This window comes from Lonchura striata, chromosome 3, assembly GCF_046129695.1.
Source record: "Lonchura striata isolate bLonStr1 chromosome 3, bLonStr1.mat, whole genome shotgun sequence".
Taxonomy (NCBI): Eukaryota; Metazoa; Chordata; class Aves; order Passeriformes; family Estrildidae; genus Lonchura; species Lonchura striata.
The window spans coordinates 111,593,777-111,612,084 of NC_134605.1; positions in this window are offsets into that span (position 1 = coordinate 111,593,777).

Genomic DNA, 18,308 nt, shown 5'->3' on the forward strand with positions numbered 1-18,308 from the left:
TGATGCTGGCTGAACGCGCTGTCCTTGGGTGCTGGTACTCTGTGTATTCCCTAAATCATGGGTGCCCTTTCCAGTGCATTAATTCCTCCTGGAAAAATTGCTTCGTCACCCATCACCCAGTCGAGCTGCTTTGTTCGTGAGGCTGAAAACAGCAGAGGATTGGGATCCAGAGCAGTGGCAGCGGGGCTGCTGATGCTGGAAAATTACAGCTCTTGGGGGCAGGAATCAGCCTGGCGTTCCCCGTTTGCGTGGCACTTCACGCGCCCTGTCCCCGACTTGTCACTGAATCCCAAGTATTAAATGGTAATAAGCCACCGTGCCACTTAACAAATAAAAACTGATTTTCACAAGGGTTTAGTGCTTGTTGGCTCCATGGAAACAGAAGACTGTTGAAATTAGATAAATCCTGCTTATATTTCAGGAAAGTGTGGGCTATCTCCTCCTCTTGTTGCAGAGGGTGAGGTCTGGGTGAGAGACTCTGAAAATTACACACTAACTTTATTTAAAGTTTTCTTATTTTTTTACCTCTACAAACGAGCAGTAGAACGTGATTATTTTTTTATTTATGGTGTATTACGCTTCACACTTAAACATAGACTTTCTATGTACTAACACACTGAATTAAGAAATATATCAGGAAAAGAAGCCTGGATTATGGCACCCACACAGTGCTTGCATTCCCATGTAATTATCACAGTATTTCCAGCACAGCAATTTTATGGCAGATGCTAAAAATTTTCCGTGAAGGTGGAAAAAGAGAGGAGAGAGAGAGAGCAGGAGAAAAGGGACGTGGGCTTACCTCTCTCCATTCAGCCAGGGCTTTGCGCAAATTCCTACTCATCCAGTCCTAGGAACTTGCTCAAAATACACACAATTTTTTTCCAGGACCTGACATTTCCTATGTATAATCCATCAGAGTTAAATTTTCTAGTCTTTGTGGTTTGGAATAGATGCGTTTTCCCCATGTAACAAAATCTGTCGTATCTTGAAACTGATAAAGCCCTTTGTGGTCATCTCCGTGGAAATACAGGGATTGGGAAGGCAGGTTTGTGCTGCAGTGTGCATCTCCTGGAAAAGCAATCTCTTTTTTGTCTGAAAACATGCAGTGAAAGAAGATCCTCCACAGACTTTAGTGGATTATTCAGTGCTTGATTACTGTTAAAAATATGCAGCTTATTTTTAGGTTGGCTTTGGCTCCCACCCGTCACAGCTTAGCTTATCTTCCCTGGAATGAAGAGATTGCTTTTATCCAGGTTTTGTTATCCAGACTTAGTGCTGCAGGCTGCAGTCATCCCTCAAGAAAAGATAAACAGGACTCTGGGAGTTCATCACTGTCAAGGATGTTTTCTAATTCTCTTAAGTCATTGCACATCTCTGGATGCTGTTCAGGTTTTCAGGTGACGTATTTCCTGATTTTTTTTTTCCCGCTTTGATGAAGATGTGAGTAAGGAATTCACCATTCTGGTAGTGCTCAGACCAAGCAAGTGTCGGTGTAATCTGGTTTCTTGATTCCTGGTTGGATGTGCCTTAATCTGTCCAAGAGCAGTATTAGACATTCCAGCCTCACAGATATGTTGCTGTGACTTCTCGAGGGCTCCCAAAGGAATTGATTACCAAAGTATAGAAATATAAAGGAGATTATGGCAGATATGTAGAAAATTGTGTTCTGTGCCTAGACCTTGTCACCATTTAAATCACTAATCTAGGCTTGTTCCAATCCCTTGTTTCTGTTGCTATTGCTCCTTCAGCTTCTCCTCAGCTGCTGACAGAAATCATTTTCCCAGTTCTTCTCCATAGCTGATAAAACTGTCAAATGGTGAATCACAGAATCACAGAATATCCTCAGTTGGAAGGGATTCAGCAACGATCATTGAATTCAGCTCCTGGCCCTGCCCAGACACCCCAACAATCCCACCCTGAGCATCCCTGGCAGCGTTGTCCAAATGTTCCTGGCGCTCCAGCAGCCTTGGGGCCATGACCCTTCTCTGGGAAGCTGTTCAAGTGCCTGACCACCCTCTGGGGGAAAATCCTAAAACCCCAAGGAAGGAGGATTGCACCAGGGTGTGCCCAGGGCTGTTTGGGCATGAGTCTGTGTCCGTGACTCTGGCACAGCCCCACCTGTCCGGGCTCCCTGGCTGCTTCCTCCAGGGAAGGACTCAGGGCAGTCCTGCTGCAGGACTGCCTGCACTGCTGGCAGTCACGCAGGCCTGGGGACTTCTTGGTGCCCTCTGGGGCTTGGTGGCTCTGCTGTGGGGCTCAGCGATGCTTTTGCACCTCTTGGCTGCCATTCCTCGGAGCCCTCTGCACTCCCTTGCCATTGCATGAAGACACAGACAGGTTATGGAGGAAATTGTTTTAATGGAAAAGCAAATCAGTGAACAACATTTTCTACAGCCACAGGTACATTTTCATCTACATCTACATCTTCATCTACAACATCAAAACCAGCCTCCCTCCATCCCCAAAGGCCTAACCCTACATTTCTGCTCCAGCTCTGCCTTTGGGAGCCTTGAGCTTGCTGTCAGCTCTGGGCAGAGGGTCCTTCTCCCTCTTCTTCCCTTTCCAGCCTGATGCCATGTGTGGACACGCTGCCCTGGGGTGGTGGCACGTCTGTCCCTGCATCCTGCTGTGGCTCCTGATGTTTCCAGCCAGGGGTCGTGCCCTGCTCTGTGCTCAGCATGACTTTTGGAACTCTGTTCAGTGAGGGGCACCTTCCCAGGCAGCCAGAGCTGGGTGGTTTTGCACATGGAGCTGGTGCCAGCGGTGCCTGCAGAGCCCATGGGGACATGGGGACACTTCTGGGATCACCCAGGGCACACGGGGCCTGGCAGAGGAGCTCTCCAAGGTCTCCCTGGGCAGATGTGGCTCAGGCAAGGCCAGGGGTGCTGGCCGTGCCCTGCTGAGCCACGGGCCACAGCTGGCCGGGGCACAGGCTGCTGGGGGGCTCGGCTGATCCTGTGGGAGGCTGCAGCCAGAGCTGGGCTCAGACACTGAGGGCACTGAGGAGGAGGAGGAGGGAGAGGGTCAGGGCAGGAAGGGCTGGGAATGTCCCCACAGTGCATCCCTGGGCTGCTGCAGTTGGGATCAGGCTCTACCTGTGCTGCAGGAGGGCTTGGGGGAGAGCAAGGGCTGCAGGAACCGAGCCATGGAGGAGCTCCAGCTGCCACAGCAGTGCCACAGAGCTGACAGGACCACGGTCACTCAGGGTCTCTGTCTGGTCAGCTCTGTTGACTGGATGCAGGTCTGGACTCTGCTCTTGGAACATCTCCCAGGCTGCAATATTTGGGTTCCCATTGTTCTGTCACACAGCCAGGAATGCTGGAGATCCCTTTGTCCTGCTGCACATACAGCAGCTGTGCCAGCTCTTGGTGGGGAGAGAAAGGGTGAACCACAGAGCTGGAACTACAGAATATCCTGAGATTTCAGGGACCCACCAGTATGATTCCCTGGCCCTGCACAGACACTCCAACCATCCCACCCTGTGCATCCCTGAGAGCATTGCCCAAATGCTCCTGGAGCTTGGCAGCCTTTGGGCTGTGCCCATTCCCTGGGGAGCCTCTTAAGCACTTGACACCCTCTGGGGGAGAAACCTTTTCCGGATATCAACCTAAAGCACCTCTGCACATTTCCAGCCTATGCCTCAGTACGTAATAGAGCCCAGGATTGATGCTGATATTATATTGCTATAAACACAGTAAGCCCATCATGGGTACCTCATTGTTATCACATTTTGAGACTGGTTCAGATAACAAGATCTTTGAAAAAACCCAAATTTTCACCAGGACACATAAATCAGTTTCACAGTTTTAGCAAAAAAGCCACAAACTTGTTCTAAGGGCTTTCAGTTAAGGGACCCAGAGACTTTAAGTGCCACAGTTCTTTTTGGAATCACGAATTCCTGTATCAACAGCTGTATCTGTTACCCCGGAAGGACAGCAAAGATGATAACACAGTAAAGGATCGACGTGAGATGGTTTCTAGAGAGAGGAGGGAAAATTTAATCAGTCATTCATCCGCCTTCCATTTGGGATCTAGATGAGCATTGAGATAGATATTAAGCTACATAAATTATCCTAAAAATGGAACTGGCGTAGAAGAGCCATCAGCACTGTACCTCAGGATAATGCAGTGATTTGGGAATTACAGAGGGATGCCAAAAACAATGGGCAATTTCATGGAACACAGTCTACCATATGTGCCAGGAAGAAGATGAAAACACAGGATACAAACAGTCTCTTCACACAGGTTCTTTATTTTTACCATGGCACTATAGCAATGAGGGAGAAAACACTAATACAGCACAAGCAGGAAGAACTTTTGGTTCTCTCTTCCCCTCACTGGAGTTCAGGGTACACTTTTATCACCACACAACCCCAGGTTGTGGCTGTCCCACCCCTGGAAGTGCCCAAGGCCAGGTTGGACGTGCTTTGGAGCAAACTGGTCTGGTAGAAGGTGTCCCTGTCCCTGACAGGGGTGGAATGGGGTGAGCTTTAGGCCCTTCCAACCCAAGCCATTCCATGATTCTGTGACAGGCGCCTGCATTCTGGTGGCCCATCTGCCTGAGGCCAGCTTTAGCAGAGATCTCCTTCAACAGCATGGTTTCTCACAGCTCCATAGATTTCCTAGGATTGCATTCCAAGCAGCTGAGGCTTGGCTCTTCAGCTTTTAAATCAAGATTTCCCACTGTGCTACAGAATACTCCATAGGTCATTTTCAGTGGCCAGTGCTGTGCACATCAGGTTAGATGGTCACTGGAAGTGTCCTTGCCAAAAATCTGAAATTTTAATACAGATTTCACTAGCTTGTGTCACCATAACACAGTGCTTTTTTTTGTAAAACTGTAATTTTGGTATGAAATTTCTCAATAAATATTTTTGATTCCATTCGCTTTGGGGTTTCTATGGTTTTATCACCCTGAGCTCTGATTTTGCAGGACTTTGTGAACATCTTTTATTTAACTAGGAAAAAGTGAAGACTTTTAAAGCAAATTTTAACCCCATAAAATATTGCTTATATTACACATTGACTAACAATTCCAAAATAAATTTACTCTTTAGCACAAAATCCTTCACATTCTCCATCCTAAGTAGCATTTTACATCCCCCTCTCCGGATTTTCCATATTGATATCATAGTCCTCAAGATTTTATCCCTCCCTTAATAAAACTTTTTTTCTTTCTGAACCCCAAATTCCTATTTGCTCAAATATTTGTTTTTAATCACTGCAAGTCCGAAGTCCATTCACAAGCAAGTGGCTGAGGTATGTTAATGACTTTTATTTACTTAAATTGCCATTAGTGAAGAAATAAGCATGATATTAAGTTATCATTAGCAAAGAGATAAGCATGAAAACAGATAAACTGTTAACTTTGGGGTAACATTTCACCAAGGCAACTGCTCTGCTGGAGGTACTGGGGAGATTGAGCTGAAAAATACAAGGGGATGGTGAATAACTGGGTTTCCTTTGTATCTCCCATTATAAAGAATGATATTTTTTAAAAAAAAGTCAATCAGTTGTATTTTTTAGTGGAAAATTAAGGATCACACCCATGCTCTGGTGGTGGTTCTAAGTGCATTGCCTTGGCCTCATCAGTGGGTGCTGGTTTGTGTTCAGTGGCATTGATGACTTTATAAAACCAAATGACAGAGTTGTTTATGCTGCCCTGCAAAAGAAAATAATCTGATTTAATGGTGCTGGTTTGCCAGTTTAAAAAAAAAAAAAAGAAAAAGAAAAAAAAAAAAAAAAAAAAAAAACCAAACCAAACAACTCTTGTGCTATGTGCTGTAATAAGCTTTTTATAAATGTGCTCATGTGGCGCTGAGCGGAGCCCGCTGTGCCGACACCATAAAACCGAGAGGGAGCTTCATCAGCTCTAAGTGCCATCGTATATTCCCTGCAGCAGCATTCCCGGGATTAATAAAGTTTGTAAGAAATACACAGGCAAAAGATTAAAAATACATGCGTGATACTACCCGTGGTAATAAAAGCTGATGTTGTTTGGACTGCTTGTTTATTGGCTTGCCCTAGATGAGATGTTTTAAGGTGAATATGATTGAAGAGATGAGCTTTCCCTCCAGGCCCTGCTTTTCCCTGCCCAGGAGCTTCCCAGGGATGCTGGTCCAGGGCTGCTTCCCTGAGCCCTCTCGTGGGCTCCTTCCTCCACTGCAGCAGCACATCCTGCAAACGAGGCATTTACTGGTCTCCAAGAAGAGGATCTTTATGGAATGCGAGCTGTCTCCTCATCTCCCTGCGCAAGGAAACATGTAAAAATAAAGCAAAATTAGTATTTCATTAAAGGCATGAGAAATGTTTAGGGTGTCGACCACAAATACCCTGTTTTTGCTGTGGCATCTAGCAATAACAGTGATTATGGAATTGGAACACAGGAGGCTCTTCTGGGAATAGATCTGCAGCGCAGCCTGTCACTGCTTGGCAAAATGCACTCAGGTGCTGATGGAAATGGAAAGGTTGTGTATTTGAGGTGGTTTCATTGAAAAAAATCATAATAAAGTAGATTAAAAGACACCTGAAATGCCTCCTGGCTTTAAACAAAAATATCAGGATATTTCCTGACAGCATCTGGATCCTTGAGGGAAATTAAATGCCAGGTAATATTCTGTTTGGAAGAAAATAAATTAACATCATATGTAAAATATATCTGATGCCCATTAGATTATCTTTAATCATCCATGGGATGTAGTGACTTTTGATTCCATTCTTTATTGGAATTGCTGCACTGGGTGTTGCTGTGCAGTGCTTACAGGAAGACACAGGTCCAGATCATTGAGTCACAGAATATTTTTGTTTAGGAGGGACCTTAAAGATCATACAGTTCCAGGCTCTGCCATGTGCAGGAACACCTTCCACTGTCCCAGGTTGCTCCAAGCCCTGTCCAGCCTGGCCTTGGACACTTCCAAGCATAAAAAATCCTCAGGTATTGAAATTTAGTCAGTATGCAGGTATTTGAGTCCCAGGGAAATCCGTGGGACTTTGTCACCTCTTCTGACCCCAGGAGGTTACATTCCAAATGAGACAGAGCATCCCAAAATGGAGCTCTGAGCAACCTGGTCTAGTGGAAGGTGTCCCTGCCTGTGGCAGGAGATTGGACTGGAGGACCTTTGAGAAACTCCTACCAACCCAAACTATTCTATGATTCTGTGAAGGCCATAACGAGCCTGGTGCAGATGTTGTTTATTGGATTTATTTTTTTCATTGTGATGGGGTAGAATTGTGAGGCTGGTTTGGAAACAGGGATACGAAGAGTATTAAATACAGACCATCCACAGAAGAGTGCCATGACAATTATGGGGTGTAAGGCACCAAAATGAGCCTGAGAATGTTGGCAAGTGACACAGAGAATTGGACTGTTATCAAAACAGATTAGAGAGAGGAATAGAAGATGGGCAAGTGGGATATGGAGAATTGCAAAACTGGGCATAACTTTTAGGGGCTGTCAACAGCAGAATTTTCACAAACAAAGTGGGCAGAGCATAACTTAGAACCCATGTCTATGGATTAAGCAAAGGTTGCTACTTTCAGCAGTAATGTGCTTTGAAAACCAAGTGTCCTGCAGCTGCTGTGAATCAAAATTCAACATTTGTCATATCTCAGTAATTGCAGTCCCTCGGTACCTTCTATTCTGAGTGTTGGAGGTTATAAATATTGTTGATGACTCAGCATTTACTTTAGACTTCTTGGGCTTTACCAGCCGTGTTTTCACTCCGTATTCCTGTTGTCACTGTTTGCCAGTGTGAACCTTCACCCAGGTAGAGGAGATTTACAATGAATTCTGGGGGACATTTGTCTTTAGTTCAGCTTACACCATTTTGGACCTTTCTATCATAAAGATTTTTAAAGTTGATTTGCTTTTCATTGGGTGATGCAAAAGAAGAAGATGATGCTGTTTTTACCTCTCTTTGGGAAGGGCATGTTCCTTCAAATATTTTCCAGGATGGCTGGAAGGATACAAAAATCCTGATTTGGGGATGAGCAGTTCTGGCACAAATACCAAGAGACGACACTTCCATCCTTAAAATAAGCCCCCCGACATAAGTGATAATTTAATATACATCATGCCATCTGCTTGCAGAACTGCGCAAGCTGCTCCCAGAGAAGTCAATGGGAAATGCATTTTTCCTATTATTTTAAACATTCTGGGATCAATCTTGATGTCACAAAGGCAGGCAATAGTCACCTTTCCCCAAAGACAAATACAGCTTGTCACTAGGGAGAATAACCACTGCTGCAAACCCACCATTTCTCCTCCTCCTCCTCCTCCTCCTCCTCCTCCCTTTGCCCTTCCCAGCCCTCAGGATGAAAACACAGAGTGCTCTGCCAGTTAAAAAAGCAGATGGGGAAAGGAGAAGGTTTCAGAGCTACAAAGCACAGGAGCCCTGGCAGCAGCTTTTCTATTTATCCACTGTGAGCTTCCATCTTAGAAACTTTTACTGATCTTGACCTGACCTACAGAAACATTTCAGCAGCATTTGAGGTTGGAGGAAGGACTCATTTCACTGTTTTCCCTTTATGCCAGTTTATACAAAGGCTGGGTCAAGCCTTGCAAAGGTATTTTTGTGCATGGGTCTTCTGCTGCTTCACTGCAGGCTCATTGGAACTTGGGAAGACAGCACAGACTCCACTGGGCAGTTTTCTCTTTCTGACGAAATCACTCACAAACATGCAGAGAAATGGGACATTGAGGCAGCTCCTGGCTGCTGGTGAACCTGCATCTCAGGCATTTGCTCAGACAATCTCTGGATCTTGTGCTATAAAATTATAAATGTGGCCTGCTCATCTCCTTATAGCATGTCTGTGTGCAGAACTCCCTCTCTCCTTTTTCAGCTCAAGTGTGCAGTTTAGTTAAATTCCCCTCTTCTCATGTTAGTGCTGTTCCACTGCTTCCATCATCCTTATTCCTGTCATTCATACTTTTCCAGCTTCCCAGGATCCTTCTTGAGGGGGGAGAAAGGGAACTCAAGCAGCACAGATTTTTCAAGGTGCAGAGGCACCAAGATGTAGAGACATGAAAAGCAATCCTGGCTGGGGGGCACATTTTGATGTCTCCACTCAAATCATAGAATGGTGGGATCGTGGTATGGTTTGGGTTGGAAGAAACCTTAAACCTTATCTAGTTCTACCCCCTGCAATGGCCAGGGACACCTTCCACTATCCCAGGTTGCTCCAAGCCCCATCCAGCCTGGCACTTCCAGGGATCGAGGGCAGCCACAGCCTCTCTGTTATAATTTCAAGCAACTTTCTCTGCCACGACACTTCGAATTCAAGTTCCTTTGGTGTTCTTTGATCCATCCGCTATGGCCTGCAGATCAGAAGTTACTCATTTTACACCCTGCTCCTTTCTTGGCCCTCCACACTGCCTGGCAGGCTTCCTAATCCACTCGTGTTTGTAAAAGGATTGATAATTCATTCCTTCTCTTAGAAAGTAGTTCTTCAAATCTCTTAGTCTACCTTTTAATAGAATGCCTGCTCTCTATTTTTTCCATGTTTGAACACGAAGTCTTCTTACTTGTAACAGCCTCCTTCGCTCTGATCTTTAATTACAGTAGCTTTCTTCTGGTCTTTTTAAAAGTCTTTTTTGATACACTCCGAGTATTTTCTCTGAACCTCTAATATGGTGTCTTTAAACAATATCTCTGCTGCTTGCAAACATTTCACCCCGTTGTGGCTTGTACTAATTTCCTTTGAACGAGTCGCCTCATTTTTCGTAGGGCTCCTTTTTAAATCCAGCGCTGTGCTTGGTGATATTTTTGGCTGCCTTGTTCCTATGACTATACTGGAGCTCAGCACATTATGGCTCTTCTCCTACAGAGTCTCTCTTTGATAACACCATAATGATCCTGGGCTGCACAAGGAGTTCTTTTTCCAATGACTAAATCTCCAAGGAGTGTTTGTTCACAGGTATCTAAACATTTACCCTCAGTATCCAATATATTTATCTGTTGCACGTTAACGAAAATGTTTCTCCTTTTTAGTGCATCTTGTGTACCCACAGCGTTTTTGGGCTCCTCTGGGTCACCTCAGGCAGTGCCATTGCCCTGGCCAAGCCATTGAGGAGTAGCTCTGTTGTTGTCCTATTCTTGGCTCTTACCCCAGGAGATCTTCACCACTTCCCACAGTGTCTTTCTCACCTTTCATTGTACCCTTCTGTCCAGAACAAACAATCCTTGGCCAGGATTCAATTTCCAGACAAACACCATCCTGTACACTCACACCAGGGCACTTGTACAGCCAGGAGGGATGAGCTGAAGGTCAGGAGAGCATCTTCACAGCTGGGAGCTGGAGTCTGGACTCTCAGCAAGGAAAGGACATTGCCTGGAGGGTGGGAGATGCTGCTTCTAATACACTTCATGTAATGACTCTGAAAATTGGGCTCTAAGCAGCCTGGTCTAGTGGAAGGTGTCCCTGCCCATGGCAGGTGGTTGGAAGGAGATGAGCTTTAATGTCCTTTCCAACCCAAACCACTCAGTGATTCGCTGATATTATATCATACATCTTATATAACATTATATTCCTTTATATCTATATTTGATCCTGTTTTATGTGCATTCGCTCATGTTTTAGGGGACTAAATCTTTCCTCATCCCTACTTTTTGGAGGGGACTGCCACCAAACCCCAGTGGCATTGTTGATCTGCAAATTCTGGAGCAGCACGAGGCCCTGCTGGGATCCAGGCATTGTCCTCTGCATCCTGTGAGAGTGGAGCTGCTGATCTGGGAACGGAGTTGGAAAACATTCTGATGCTGGGAGCTGTGTGCACTTGCTGCAGAGCTCGTACAGGTGTGCTAATGAGAGACTCTGCTCATCACAAGCCTGAGACCTTGGAGAATATTAGTAAAAATGCCAATTTGCATGTCTTGGGGTTAATTGAGGGAATCTCCGGTGGAAAAATCTTGCTGTCACTTCGGAAGCCAGTTCTGAATACAAATTGTGTGTCCCTATTGGATATGCAGAAATCTTTTCAACTTCTTTGCAAACCTGTAGCAGTAAGGAAGGTTGTTTGCTCCCAGAAGTTTTCCTCAAAATTTCAGACATTTTTTATCTGTGTTGATATTAGCATAGGACTCCTACACCAAGCATGGAGAATATGTGGGATCCTCCACCAACCAAACGAGAAAGGGGCATGAATATTTTCTCAGCTATTCCCCCAGGCCATGTGTTTTTCATAGGAAAAGACACATTTCTGCACGCAAAATGCCAATTCTTTTCAAGTGGGGCAACACTCTTATTTTATGCCTGTACTCTAATCCAAGTTTCTTGCATATAAAAATGATTACTGGATGTTTTTATCTTTGTTTGAGCTAAGCAGTTGTTTGACAAGATGCAGTTGTCTCATTGAGAAACAGGGAAGCAGAGAACTGGTTCATTCACCTGATCCTGATTAAAAATCAGTGCATGTTTTTATTATCCTGGGATCACAGTGTGTTTTCTCATCACATGGTCTTCCAGGGGATTTCTTTCCTTTTAGAACTGTTTTATTATATGCCACTATAAGACTACCACCAACAGTGCAAGGCACAACCAGAAATCCCAAATATTTCTCTGTTTAATCGCAATTATTTTGTGATACTCTGATCATTCCATCAGCCATTGGGGGATTTTATAAATGTCTTGTTCCACATTATGTCGGTATAATTAACTGCTCTTGTTGAAACACCTAATTTTTAGAGGAGTTTATGGTAGAACACGAGGGAGAGGCATGGGTTTGATGCTGATTTTAAATGAATTATTCCTTGGTTTTCAAAGTTCGCTTTTAGTAGTTTTGACATTCAGTCTTTCTTTTTTTAAACTAGTATGTCTTATGGAACAAAAAGATTAAAAATTAATTAGAAAAGACAAGAAACGAGAGCAAAAAGGCCAAATTTTCCCCTCAGCAAAAGTTTCTTAAAACCAAACTCAGTTTCTGAGCGCCCAGCAGAACACAAAAGTTTCACCAAATTCCTTTCACTTCCCTTTCTCCGGTTTCCTTGTTTGAACATTCTGATGGGGCTGTGCGACGCCGCTGATTTCAACGTGTCGCAAGGGTTGTAATTAAAAGCAGAATTCTGCCTTGATTATGGCTCTGGTACGTGCCCTTCCCAGCAGCTGGAAGATGATAAGTTCTAAAATCATGGAATCATGCAAAGCACTGCAGATAACGCTGCATGCCGTGGTACGGATGAGGACACAAGGACACGGCCTCTAGCTGTGCCAGGGGAGGGTCAGGTTGGACATCAGGAGGAATTTCTCCATGGAAGGGGTGGTCAGGCATTGAAAAGGTCTTCTCAGAGAGGTTTAGAGTCCCCATCCCTGGAGGTGTCCAAGGAATGACTGGACCTGACGCTCAGTGCATTGGTCTGGGTGACAAGGTAGGGATGGGTCACAGGTTGGACTCAGTGGTCCAAGGTCTGCTGAGGTCTTTTAGAAGGTCTTTTCCATGTGCCCTCATCTGGGGTGAGTTTCTATTTAATGCAACAGAGGCAACTGTGGGGGCAGAAAATGTTGGGGTGGAACCCCAAGTGGGTGCCCAGTTATGTCTGGTGTTGGCATCATTGCTCCAGTGTTCTCTTGGGTGAGTCCAAATTCTCCAGGCCCAAGAGAAGCTGTGGCTGTCCCTGGATCCCTGGAAGTGTCCAAGGCCAGACTGGATGGAGCTTGGAGCAACCTGAGATAGTGGAAGGTGTCCCTGCCATGGCATGGGTGGGATAAGATGATCTTCAAGCTCCCTTCCAACCCAAGCCACTCTGTGATTCTGTAGAACACCACATCCATGAAGTGGGGACAAGCACACAGTGTTTCTCCCCTTGCAAAGGCAAGGGGTGTTGTGAGGATAAATAAAATTAATTACTGCCTGAAATAGTAAAAATACACACTACAATGGGGAACTGTACAATGAGGACAGGTTTCAAGATCTGTCACAAACTGCTGAAGGAGAAATAAAAATCTATTTTTTTCACCAGGTTTAACATGGGAAAAGCAACCCAGGCAGTCGCTTTTGAAGAGAAATTAGGAACAAAAGAGAACACTTGTGGTAAAATGTTATAATAGTCAGAGCCAGAAGATCCTACTCATTTCCTGTAGGAGGAAAGTCACCAAGAATTGGAGAGGGGAAAGCCCACATGATTAAAGGAAGAACAAGATTGACTTCTCCCTGACTGACAGTCTCTGCATCAGTGCTGTTCTGTTCCAAGACTCCTGTTCCCGAGATAGTACAATCCAGCCAAAGAGAAAGCTGCAGGAAAGCAGAGAGAACATCAAAGATTCTCTTACTGGTGGAAAAAAGAGGCAGAAAATTAAATCTCAGGTGGCAAACGAGGTTTCCAGCCAGGCTAAGATTGACCAGCAAGACGACCCTAGAAATGAGATATAAAATAGCAAGTGCAAGACTGGAAAAAATGGGGCGTTGTGGGTGTGTTTAATATGTGACACACGTAGTTCTGGCAGGGTGTTGAGCTCCATTTCCACCTCTAGTCACAATGTGGGTATGAGTTGGATGAAGCCACAGCAAAGCTGCTGCATCCTCAAGTTTTATGGTAAAATCAATCATTTGAAAGAGACATGTTTCTCTATTTACTCTTCATTGTGAAATGACTTTAAAGTTTCAATGTTTTTGTGTGTGTGTGTGTGTGTGTGTCAAAATCAGCTTATGTAGATGTGTTTGCATACAGTTAAATAAAAAGATGTGTAATTTGTATTTTCACCCATCTCTACTTTTATATACAGCTTCAAGTGATGAGCCTCACACATGGAGCCTCTTTTCATTGCCAGACCATAATTTTCTCTGACCACAGACCTGTGAGTAAATTTTCTAGGACCAGAATTAAATTCTCTAGGACCAAGACTGAATTTTCAAAGGAGGCTTGCCATGTCCTAGAACCATAAAGCCATGAGCAGGAGCTGTCTCAGCACCTTGCTGTGCTGTGTCTCCTGAGATCTGCAGTGCCCCCCTGCACTGGGGCAGGGCTGGGATGGGCAGCACCAGCCTCTGCAACTTTTCCGTGGCATCACAAGGACACTTTTTTTTCCATATCTTATATAGGAGCCTTCCCACTTATAGATTTCACAGTTTAGGTACTTGAGACTTCGCTGTCATGAAAAAAAATGCAGTTTTCTTTTCAAACTCAACCAATCGCTGCTGTTACAACACATCCACTAATCAGTAAATTGGTGGGATGGACAAGCAGGTTTGCCCTCACATTCCTTCCTCTCAGGGAGGTAACCCTTTTAACTCCTTGTGCTGAAGCTGTTGAGATGGGTCTCTAATGGGCCATAAGTTCCTGGAGCTGCTGGGAGAGCCCTGTGACCCAGCCCTTGCTCCATCAATTAATCCCTCATCTTCCTTTTCACTGTCAAACTAAATGGGCATGAACAAAGGCCAGGGAATGGCTCTTGGCCCTGAGGCCAAGTGGTACAACTGAGCTCCCTGTCCCCAAAACAAGGCTGGCCATGTCCACACCATTCACTGGGAATGAGCGCTGGCCCTTGGCTGTGCCTGAGCAATTTTTGGGTCAATGTTAGTTGGCACAGACCTAAACTAGGCCAGGGAATGTGCTGACCATTGCTCTGCCCTCACAGCCTTATAGCCCAGCACCACCTGACCTGGGCCTCCCTTCCAGGCTAAAGGTCTGTGTTTTCTTTAATTTAATATTCAAATACCAAATAAAGTTGAAAAGCTTCCAATGAAGAAAGATAATCCACCTACACCCCATCCAGAGATCAAAGCTCTGCAGAGAGATGGGGGCTTAAACTCTTCAGAGAAAGAAGGGCATAAATCCCTGGTATCCAGCATCCTGCTGGAGAAACTCATTCCCAGAATTAATGAAATAAAACCATTCTCCAATTTTCTGGATTGTACTGGTCCTGACTCGTCAAAACCTTCCTACCAGATTGAACCTCTGAAGTGGGATTGATGGAGGAAGCCTACAACATGAGCCATAACAAGTTCAGTGCCCAATCTCATAAACTGGATTTCAGGATGGCACATCTAGTTAAACCATTCGACCCACGAGATTTACCCAAATCCCTTTGAGAGTGTCGTTCACATCTCCCCACTCCCCAGCCCAATGAGAGAATCACACAAATGAAAACATGGGCATTGCTGGGGGCTGAGGCCTTGTAGCGTGGCCTTCTCCAGGGCCTGATTCCAAAATCCACAGATTCCCTGAAGCAAGGTAGCTCTTTTATCAACCCTTTCAGCTGTGCCTGAGGATATCAGGTTGGATATCAGGAAAATGTTCCTCCCCAGAAGGTGTCAGGCGCTGAAGAACCTCCCCAGGGAATGGGCACAGCCCAAAGGCTGCCAAGCTCCCAGAAGAATTTGAGCAATGCCCTCAGTGATGCACAGGATGGGATTGTTGGGGTGTCTGTGCAGGGCCAGTGCTTGGATCAATAATCCTGGTGGGTCCCCGAAATCTCAGGATATTCTGTAGTTCCAGCTCTGTGGTTCACCCTTTCTCTCCCCACCCAGAGCTGGCACAGCTGCTGTGTGTGCAGCAGGACAAGGGGACCCCCAGCATTCCTGGCTGTGTGACAGAACAATGGGAACCCAAATATTGCAGCCTGGGAGATGTTCCAAGAGCAGAGTCCAGACCTGCATCCAGTCAACAGAGCTGACCAGACAGAGACCCTGAGTGACCGTGGTCCTGTCAGCTCTGTGGCACTGCTGTGGCAGCTGGAGCTCCTCCATGGCTCGGTTCCTGCAGCCCTTGCTCTCCCCTAAGCCCTCCTGCAGCACAGGTAGAGCCTGATCCCGACTGCAGCAGCCCAGGGATGCACTGTGGGGACATTCCCAGCCCTTCCTGCCCTGACCCTCCTCCTCCTCCTCCTCCTCCTCCTCAGTGCCCTCAGTGTCTGAGCCCAGCTCTGGCTGCAGCCTCCCACAGGATCAGCCGAGCCCCCCAGCAGCCTGTGCCCCGGCCAGCTGTGGCCCGTGGGCTCAGCAGGGCACAGCCAGCACCCCTGGCCTTGCCTGAGCCACATCTGCCCAGGGCGACCTTGGAGAGCTCCTCTGCCAGGCCCCGTGTGCCCTGGGTGATCCCAGAAGTGTCCCCATGTCCCCATGGGCTCTGCAGGCACCGCTGGCACCAGCTCCATGTGCAAAACCACCCAGCTCTGGCTGCCTGGGAAGGTGCCCCTCACTGAACAGGGTTCCAAAAGTCATGCTGAGCACAGAGCAGGGCACGACCCCTGGCTGGAAACATCAGGAGCCACAGCAGGATGCAGGGACAGACGTGCCACCACCCCAGGGCAGCGTGTCCATACATGGCATCAGGCTGGAAAGGGAAGAAGAGGGAGAAGGACCCTCTGCCCAGAGCTGACAGCAAGCTCAAGGCTCCCAAAAGCAGAGCTGGAGCAGAAATGTAAGGTTAGGCCTTTGGGGATGGAGGGAGGCTGGTTTTGATGTTGTAGATGAAAATGTAGATGTAGATGAAAATGTACCTGTGGCTGTAGATGTATCTGTAGAAAATGTTGTTCACTGATTTGCTTTTCCATTAAAACAATTTCCTCCATAACCTGTCTGTGTCTGCATGCAATGGCAAGGGAGTGCAGAGGGTTCCGAGGAATGGCAGCCAAGAGGTGCAAAAGCATCACTGAGCCCCACAGCAGAGCCACCAAGCCCCAGAGGGCACCAAGAAGTCCCCAGGCCTGAGTGACTGCCAGCAGTGCAGGCAGTCCTGCAGCAGGACTGCCCTGAGTCCTTCCCCGAGGGAAGCAGCCCTTTGGCACGGGAGCCAGGACCACCAGGAGTTTTAGTTTGAATGTCAAATGTTTTTCTTCACCTCCTGTTTTTTGCAAATGCTCCATGTTTTTCAAGACTCTTAGAATCCTGGACCAATTTGTGTTGAAGCAGACCTTTAAGATCTTCTAGTTCCAGCCCAGCCCTCCATGGGGACCAGCTCCTGCAGTATCTCTGCAAGTGCAGGAGATAAAAACTTCCTTCAAAAATGAAAGTTGTTTTTTTTATACAGGGAAGCAACAGATAGTTCTTGGGAAAAGGTCACAAGATTATCCTTAAAATTGTGAGATGTGCAATGAAATCATGGGCGGCAGTGACCTCACCTTTCTGCCCGGGTAGGACACTGTGTGTTTTTCATATCCTAAAGGTACAACAGTAAAATGTTTCAAAAAGAAAATAAATGTAATGTATTCATAATTGCTAATGTGATTGAGAATGTACATTTAAGAAATGTAATGGCATAAACCTGAAGAAATCTAATTCTGATAGGAAGCTGTCTAAATTTAGAGTGATGTAGTAATAATTAATCCATTTAGCATTCCATGCTGGTTTCAGCCCCAGGAATGACTAAACAGAGGACTGCCCCCAGCTTAGGAGGGGCAAGGAAAATGGAAGAGGTTATTTATATAAATATATGGGTACTTTTTCTGCCAAGTCAAAACAGATCATCTCTGATCATCTCCCACAGAAATATTTTTTCCAGGTCAATTTGCACTCTGGGTTAGATAAAAATGCTTTCCACCAAAGTGAGGGCTAAACTAGACCACTATCCCAGGTTGTTCCAAGCCCTGTCCAGCTTGGCCTTGGACAATTCCAAGGATCCAGGAGCAGCCACAACTTCTCTGGGAAACCTGTGCCAGGGCCTCCCCTCCCTCAGAGGGAAGAATTCCTTCCCAATATCCCATCTATGGTTTTGTGGGAGGTGTCATTGCCTGTGCCAGGGGCTTGGGACAAGATGAGTTTTAAGGTCCCTTCCCACCTACACCAGTCTGGGATGCTGGGATTCTATGGAGCATCTCCTAAAGGGAAAGTGTGAGGGAGCTGAATCTGTTCAGCCTCAAAGAGACAAGATTGATAGAGGATCTTATCCATGCACACAAATAACTTAAAGGTGGCTCTCAAGAGGATGGAGTCAGACTACTTTTGTGGTGCCAAATAACAGTGCAAGAGGCAATGGACACAAACCAAAACATTTGTAAGTTCTATCTGGGTATGGGGGAAAAACTTTCTTACTCTGAAGATGAGGGAGCACAGGAACAGTCTTCCCAGGGAGGTTGGGGAGTGTCCTGCTCTGGAGATTTTCCAAAGCCACCTGAATGAGACCCTGTGTGACCTTTTCCAGTGACCCTGCTATCGCAGAGGGGTGGCACTGGGTGGTCTTTAGAAACCTCTATCAATGCCAACCCTCCTGTGATGCCATGGAGGGAGGGTCTGCTCTCAGGCCTTAGTCCTGGGGAAGAAAAAACAAAACTACAACAACAATGAAAAATAACTAAAACAAAGCCAAGCAAGAAGGAAAAGTCATTGGGACCATGGGACATAAACAGAGACAGAAATAAAATCCATTATAATTTCTGGC